Source organism: Pinus tabuliformis, chromosome J, assembly GCF_031772625.1.
Source record: "Pinus tabuliformis cultivar Carrire ecotype Pingquan chromosome J, CPIR1, whole genome shotgun sequence".
NCBI lineage: Eukaryota > Viridiplantae > Streptophyta > Pinopsida > Pinales > Pinaceae > Pinus > Pinus tabuliformis.
The window spans coordinates 285,568,901-285,577,638 of NC_142295.1; the positions used below are offsets into that span (position 1 = coordinate 285,568,901).

General features: G+C 34.8%; 1 non-coding gene across 1 annotated transcript; it reads right to left on the reverse strand.

The window, feature by feature from the left end:
* Window positions 1-6,181: 6,181 nt before the first annotated feature.
* On the reverse strand, window positions 6,182-6,299 carry LOC149226896 (U5 spliceosomal RNA). The gene has a single exon (XR_016248518.1). It is a non-coding gene; the product is annotated as a U5 spliceosomal RNA (small nuclear RNA).
* Window positions 6,300-8,738: the final 2,439 nt, after the last annotated feature.

Sequence of the window (8,738 nt, forward strand, 5' to 3'; positions counted from 1 at the left end):
AACAATGGCGAGAGAATAAAAAATAAAATAGATATACACAGAGATTTTCCCCTAGATCCTAAAATTGAAACTACCAAATTGATTTTTCATTATGTTCCTTTCAATGTTACAATTCATATATATACACATTGAAGCATCCATAAACCCCAATACTTTAACCCCGGACTAGAACATAACCATAGTTCTCTTGACCGGATCTACAAAATACCATGGTCATAAAACCATTATGCCTAAAACCATGTGTGAAATCCATGCAAAAAACCATAGGTAGGTCTACCCACCCAATTTGTTTTTCCTAGGGCGTTTCCCTCGACCCCATGCAAGGGGGCTACCACCCCCCTCCATAGCCCCCTATGAACCCGTGACTGTGCCCAACACAATGTAGAGGGGTTCTCTTGCCCCCCCTGTGACCCCCCCATGCATGGGGTAGTTGTGGAAAGAATATAACACAATACCCAATAGTTCCCACTTGTACTTCTCTTCCTTGGAATATTCTTTGTGCTCTTTCTATTTCAAACTGCTTAAATGCCCATTCTTCTAGCTTATTTTTTGTAGGTACTATGCTTTTACATAAGCCTCATCCACTATTATTGGTTTCTGATCTAGATTAGATCACTATATAAATTCTCATCCATTTGAATGCTTTAAAAGTGAAAAAATTGAAGGACTCAACTTACAACAATACTTTAATTGGTAGGATTTATTTTGGAAAAATGGATTATGAAAGCATCTAGAGCTAGTTTGAGGTAATATATGAAAACTTATGGGGGTTAAAGATTTCCCACTTAAGAATTGGACCCCATGATGTTATTCTAAACTTATATACCTTTCCATTTGTGTAGGAAAGGTGTCAAGTAATGTCTAGATACAAAAGTTATGCTTCTATAATTTGACCTATTAAAATTTACCACCATAATTCGAGAGGATTCCACGACTCATGGTAAAGAGGATAGGCATATGAATACTACGAAATATAACATAGAAGGGTAAAAAATTGAACTCTACTTGAGTGTTGCAAGAGTCAAACTTAAACCATGTTTGACTATTGAGTTTTGTTATAATCAAGCCATTTAGAGGGAAAAAGGACCATCCATTTATTTTTTTATTCTATTTTACTCAACAATAGAGAATAACAACTTGGATGTGGGACTGAGAGAGGATAATATAGGTTCCTTGTGTTGTATAGAAACCCACATGCCATAGGCCTTAGATAAAAAATTATACAGTGCCTTCTCCTTTGTACTTGCATTATTTCCACTTTAGAAAAGAGAGAGTAGAGAATTATCACCTTGTAGTTGGGTTTTTTCCTGAATTGGTTTTGATAGGATATCTTGGTGTTCATTGTAGTTGGCCTGTGATTACATTTTATTGTTCTTTATTTTCCATATTTTATCTCTTACATGCATTAAAAAAAACCAACAATAACAAGTTTGCATGCAAAATGAATTAACCCTTCATATTATATATTTAGGTTTACTTTAATAGATATTTTGAGAAGAACTATCCAATATAATATCCATGATATTTTATAGATCATACTTGTGTTAGAGTAGGATTCCTTGGGAGTTTTGTGGGAAGTTGTTGGGGATTTGGGAAATAGTTTGAGAAAAAAGCCGTAAAACCCTATCCATGCTGATAAATATGCTTATAATAACTCAAAATATTTGGCATAGGAGAGATTCTAAATGTTGGAAGAAAAATCCATGGATATCAAGAATAATATGAAAATCCTTATGGAGGATCTAGCAAATAGGACTGGAGTTGGAGAAGATAGAGGTTGCAACTTAGAGGTCAGATTAAAGGAAAAATTATGGGATCAGGAAGATCCAAAGAATGAATCCATGAATGAAAGCATCATGAACCATTCAGAGTCACTCTTAAATATGGAAGAGAGGGTGGACATAAATTGGTATTAAGGTGAGATTAATGATTTGAAATTGAATCACTAGTTGTAGAAATTGGAGGCTTACATGTGTTTTCACCACATAGATGAGGTAAAAAAAATCATTCACTCATTTGAAATGAGAGGGCCATGCTTTGACTTGGTGGGAAATCCACATGGAAACTCATAGGTTGGAGGGGGGTCATCTAGTAATTAGGTGGGAGGATATTAAAAATCTCAAAAATCCCCAATTCTATCCTTTCATGTATGTAGAGTACAAGTGGATCCCATGGAATTTCTTTAGGAAGAGACATGAGAAGTGTGTATAGGAGTACATAACAATATTCAGGGAGATGTAAATAATCTTAGTTATCTCTCGTAAGAAATCAAGTGTACTCCTCAAGTATATGGGGGGTCTACATATCCATTTGTCAAAGAAAGTGATATCATTCAACTTAGAATGGTGGATAAGGCATGGGTGTAGGCATAATACTTGAAAATAATATTCCGGAAAAAAGAGAATCAAGTGGTTCAAAGTGGAAGGAATTCAAGGATTCTTCCAACAAGTGGAAGATGAAGTGGAAAGGGGAGACATAAAAGAAGACAATAGGAATTTCACATTAGTGAAAATATTTTAGAAACCACTACAACATATATGGTCACATAGAGGAGAAGTTTTGGGAATTATATCAACAGTTGAATCTGAATAGATAAAAGAAGGAAGGGAAGAAAAAGCCTCTTATTTCCACATATCTGAGAAAATAGTTTGAAATCAAGCTCTCCAATGTGGAAGAGATATGTTTTTGCACCTTAATGCAAAAGGATGTCAACTTGAGTAGCCTTCATCAATAGGAAGAGAAAAATATGGCCAAACTCTTCTATATAAAGATACAAGTCAAGAAGATAATGATCTATACATTGTTTCACTCAAATTCAATACAAAATATCATAGCAACATATTTGATAAAAAAATGTTTTATTGGAGTTTGATGATGATCCTAGCCTTTATCCATTGGGATGGGTAAATATAGATACAAAAGTCAATGTAACAAAATAGTGTAGAATAATATTTTCTATCAATGTTGATTTCATTGTTGAAATAGAACCTAATGTAGTTTAACTTGATGTATGGTTGTTATATTTTTGAATCCATATATGTAGATGCAAGATTGAATATTAATTTGAAGAGCTAACTAGTACCACCTCATGACGGATGAGAAATCATTCATAATCAAGGAACACAAAGGAAAGTCTAAAATTTGGTTGCAAGTGCCAACCAAAAAAAGAAATTTATCAGTTCCAACAAGAAGTATGTTTTACTATCTTTGAGAGAAAGTAAGTTTGGTGAAGAGTGAGTAAGGGAAAATACATTTCTAGAGGGATGTATTGAGGAATAGAGAAAACAATTTGAAGAGTTTATACAAGCATATAAGGGGTGATTTATTTTCTTTAAGAGAAAATCAGTCTAGTGAAGAGTTGTTAAGGGGAAAGAAATCCTTAGAGGGTTGTCCTAATGAACAAAGACAACAACTGGAAAAGTTGATACATGAATATAGGGTATTTTTCCAAGAGCCTAAAGGAATACCATCCAAGAGGGAAGTGATGCATTAGATTAATTTTTTATGAGATTTTTCACTGCCAAATATTGGACTATGCAAACAGACTATTTTAGAAGCAAGTGAAGTCAAGAAGCAATTGCAACAATTATGGGAGTAGGGTGTTAATAAAAAAATCACCTTACTGTGTCAGTCACCCATCATAATTGTGCCAAATAAGAATGCGACTTGGTGAATTTTCATTGATTACAAGGAATTAAACTAAATTATGCTCAAGAGAAAGTACCCCCTTTCTAGACTAGATGACTTATTTGACTAGTTGTATCAAGAAAAACTCTCTAGCTATATGGATTTAAAATTAGGGTGTACAAGCATTTAATTCAAAGAAGAAGATACTTGGAAATTCGTCTTCAGGACTAAACAAGGTCTGTGAGTAGTTAGTCATGTCATTTGTTCTATATAATGCACCATCTACATTCATGAGATAAATGAATGATATATTATGCCCTTACTTAAATTCAATTGTTATTATTTTTTTATGATATACTAGTTTACAATGCTACTTGGGAGGAGAACATATCACACTTGATGTAGTTGTTATAGAACTTGAATAAGCACAACTGTTGGAAAATTGCAAGAAATGTCAGTTTACATGACATTCTTTGGTTTATATAGGCTATATGTGCTTTGTTGTACCAAAAATCCTATTAACTTGAAATAAGTTTTATAACATTCGTTACTTATATCCACTCTTACATAGGAAAGAATTTCCATGGAATTTGATGTAGGTTTAACAAAATCCAGTGAGGGACATGACTATATATTTGTGCTAATTGATAGTTTCAGCAAGGTGTGTGTTCCCGTGCCCCATAAAAATGTCATTGAAGGGAAATAAGAAGCAAAATTATTGCTCGAATTGGTTTGGGTGCACTTTGGGATACAAAGGAGCATTTTTTAAGATAGGGACACTAGAAATGTTAGTACATTTTGGACTACATTGTGGGAGAATATTGACATGAAATTAAAAATGTCTAGACATTCCATCCATAGAGAGATGGGGAAATTGAAGTAGTCAATAAGAATTCGGTACAAATTTTCAGTGGTTATAATCATAAGCATATCAAGACCTTGGATAAAAGTATGGACTATATACAACACTCATACATCAAAGTTGTGAATATTTCAACTAGTAAGTCACAATTTGAGACTTGTTTTGGATAATTTACATCTTCAACTTTAGATGTACAATATGGAAAACAAGGAGGAATGATGAATGATCTCACAAGATATTATTTAAGAGAAAAAAGGATAAGTTGAGAAGATTAGGTAGACTCATTAACAAGCATAGGAGGTGTTGAAGAAGTGGCAAGAAAAATACAAGGCTAACACAATCATCATCTCGCAAATGTAATTTAAAGTGGGGGAAATATTATGGTAACAATTGAAAAAGGAAAGGCTACAGGGTCTTTGTAACAAAATAAAGGCTCTACAATATATTATTTTTGAGATAATGGAATAGTGACAGATAATGGCTATAAACATAGTATGCCCTCATACATGCACATTTACTCAATGGTGAATCTGAAAAATATCAAACCCTATTATCCTTGCATTTTGGATTTAGAAGATGATCACATCCTACCTTCCACGAATGACTTAGCACCAGAGTCATTAGAGGGTGAAATTTATAGAATAGGTATGGAACTAAGAAACATGTTTAGAATAAGTTTTGGAAGATTGGGTTGAAAGGACAACTTATAGGTAAAGCTAAATGGTACTTGAGGAAGAAGATAGAATAAATTTTTATTCACCTCATCTAATAAATATTTTAGGGACCAAAGCCTTCCAAGATGGGGAGGTATAATTTGGATTGTATATCTATGTAATTTTTCATCCATATTGATGTTTTAAAAGTGGAATAATTGAATGAATCAACATATAAGAGCAATTTTATTGGTGATACCCAGTTTGGAGAATTTGGGTATGAAAACTTTTAAGGTCATTTTGAGGTCTTAAATAATGTTTTTAGGAAGTTAAATCTTTCCTTCCTAATATTTGGACCCTCTAAGTGTATTATACATTAGTATGCCTTTCCAATGGTGCATGAAATATGTAAATTGGATTTCAAATGCAAAATTTATGCCTCTTGGAATCTGACCCATTGCAACTAATCAAAATAATTCAAGAGGATGGAACATAAACCCATGTTACTCATGGAAAAGAGGCTACCCACGTGAATACTATGAAGAATACTCTAGAAGGGTCAAATTTGTAACTCTCATTTTGAGTTGAATGAGTCAAACTTAACCCCTAGATGTTGATTGGGCTCTATTATAGTCAAGACACTAGGAGGAAAATGAGCTTCATTTATTTTTAATTATATCTCATTCCACAATAGAGAAGAATACTTTGGGATTAGGATTGATATAGACTTATAGAGGGGAATTTTGTTATCAAGAAAGAGGAGATGGGAGGTAAAATATGGAAAAATAACCTAAATACCCTTTCCTACCTTTTAAAAACGGACTCCTTAGTCATTTACTATTGTGACTCTTTAACGGAGGAAAAAACAAACGCATCACAAAACCAACAGAAAACGTCAATTTTTTTTATCTTATCATGATGATAGTTTTTTAGCAACACATCTCTTAATTCTAAAGCATGCCCTCTCTCATGCTAGCAGTGGAAGGATGTGAATTTGGATGGGGATTAAGATGCACAATATAATGTCACGATATGTTACTCTAAAATGTAGTATTTTATTTCAAAAGGATAACAATATGCCACTATGAGTGACCAACACATGGTATTCTCTAGTAAAAGGTGAAAGAATAGTTTTCTTCTTGTTAATCACATAGCTTTTTCCTCTCATACAACTATGGACCTGTTGTGTTATCCAACAGCCCCCCATTTATTAATGATAGTAGTTAATATTACATTAATAAATGGGGACCCTTTCAAAAATCTATCCAAAAAACAAAACTTAGCATTTAGGCATTTATTTTATTTTTCGAATAAAGCAAAGATATCAATCAAACCCTTATTTTTTTAGAAAACTACTAAATTCTTACCTACCCACATATATCATGATTAAGCACCACCAAAAGACCTTTATAACCCTAGAATCTTTCTTCCCGTTTTACGATGCAAATTGCTGAGGACAATGGTGAAGAAAGGCAAGGCAGTTGTCTCTTAGAAGTCAGAAATGACTCCTCTCTTTACGGATACTACATGCAACAGAGAGGGAGGAACCTCTACATGCGAGGCCATGTATAATGTACTAGAGGAAGAGAAACCAAGGATTCTAGAGATGAATATTACAGTTGATGGACGTGATTCCTCAGACGCTTCCATGCTAGAGATGACATGCTCATTTTTTCACTGCATAGTTGCGCGCCCAAAGAAAATTCCCTATACCGACATGGTTAAATGGGTTATTGATGAAGCCAACATCTCAGATAGAGAATTCAAGACAAGAAGCCAAGAGGTTATGGGATCTTTTACCCCAGACAACCTATGGCTTATGTACCACCTACCAGAGCCACAAGTCATCTACAATAGGCAGTTCATTGAGAAGTTTGCCAAAGAGAACGATGACCCAGTAGACTGCACTCGGGCTTGGTCAAATAATGAGGAAAAAATCAAGAAAGACAAAAATGGTATGTACACTACTTCGTCTATTTATCCCCCTCATAGTTTTGTAGTGGCCATGTTATGTAGACTATTTGGCAGACCTGATAGTACTAAGTTCTCCCCAGAGTGGTTGTCGTTAATAGATGTAGCTGTTAACGTAACTGTAATGAATTGGGCACAAATTTTGTCTCATAGTTTAATAAAAACAATTATTGAGTATAGAAAGAAAAGAAGTGCTTCTTCGAGGGTTTACCCTCCTTTTTTTATGAGTGCCTATGTAATGGATGCAATTTGTTTTAGTTTGAAATTCCCTCTGATGGGATTTAAATGGATTGTTCGAAATCCACTTCACATTCACATATACCATAAGGACATGTGGGAATCCAACTTTCAACCATATTTTTTCAAGATTTGCCATGGCGTCATGCTACCTATTCACAAGCGCCTTTATAATCGAGATGCCCCTAGATTTTCCCAAGAAGCTGAAGTAGATATCCTCCCAATGGCTAAATGGTTTGGGGAGGAAACATTTACGTATATCAGGGTTTTTGGCAGCATCACCTCCCTTGATGTCCTCCCATACTATGTTCCAAACAAATTGATGGCTAGAGAGATAGCCTATCAAATACTGAGTGAGGGAGGGATGAGCAAAACATTAAAGGAATAAGAAAAGGCCATCTAGCCTACATTCCCTTTATAGTGTGGAGAATTTGCATTACACGACCTATGGCATGCATTTAGAGAAGCAGAGAACACGTTATCTCTATGATTACCTAAATTCCCTGGAAGACAATATTACCCGTCCTGCATTATCAAAAATTTCATCACTTTGGAGAAAATAAAAGTATTCAGTAATGAGGAAGATGCCTTTGATGACATCTTTTTGCAGAAAAACACCTTCACAGAGGTGAAGCATATGGCATAATCACATTTTGACCGTGAATATCTAGAAAACTTTTATAGTTACAGAGAAAGGAGGTTAGCAAAGGTCCCATTGGACCAATTATTGATTGAACCAATAAGGGAGCCTACTCCCAGTATGACTATAGAAGGTGACTCCAAAGTAAATTCTAAGACCGATTTTGGAGCAAAATCCCAAGAGAAATCTACCAGGGAATCACAAAATTCATCACAAAATGGGAAAAGCAAAAGCATGGAGTTAGTAAAGGATACAACCGAATCTACACAGAAGATAGTTGAAGAAACTTCAGTCAGCAAGCAGGCTGAAATCCCTGCCACCTCCACATAGCCAATAAAACCCCTGGTAATTGATTTAGAGGAAGAGTGGGACAATTTTAATAGAAGTCTCAACACAGAAGAACAAGTGCCAGAGTTTAAAAATCCACAACATAAAAAAAATCAGGAAATTACAGCAGAAGAGACTATAAATACTCAAGAGGTAGAACACATCCTTCTTACCCCCACCTCTGAAATAGTTTTGAGAATAGAAGAGATTCCCCCTTTAGATGTGTTTTATAGCCCACAACATAAGGCCACGGGGAAAAGGAAAAGAAGGAAAAGGAAGTTGGACTCTACAGCTACTACTACCCCCGAAAATGAACCAATGGATGTTCTCTGGAAAGACTCACCCATTGACCCATCCGCCAATCTTACTAGACTCTCACAGTTTGTAGGTGCTTACACTACAACAAACATCGACAAAGAAA